Below are 272 nucleotides of genomic sequence, written 5' to 3'. Positions count from 1 at the left end.
TGATTTTATAGGCCTGTCATCCTCTTAGTGTTTTCCAGTCTTGTTATTGACACGCCATTAAGAGTCAGGTCAGGTGAGGTCACCCTGATGATCTTGTTCTTGTTCTTGTTATGGAAGCATTACTGACCCTCGCTGGTGTTCTTGCTTGTCTTTGTCCAAGTAGGACGGTGTTATGGGTTTGACTACTCGCGTTTCGTTATTTATTGCTGTTATGTGCTAGTGAGTTTGGGAGACAGATGAAAGGAGGCGACTTCATTTTGAGGGGGAAGGAG

This window comes from Penaeus monodon, chromosome 33 (genome assembly GCF_015228065.2).
Source record: "Penaeus monodon isolate SGIC_2016 chromosome 33, NSTDA_Pmon_1, whole genome shotgun sequence".
In the NCBI taxonomy this organism is placed as follows: domain Eukaryota; kingdom Metazoa; phylum Arthropoda; class Malacostraca; order Decapoda; family Penaeidae; genus Penaeus; species Penaeus monodon.
The sequence above is the reverse complement of the archived record's forward strand: the minus strand, read 5'-3'. Positions refer to the sequence as shown.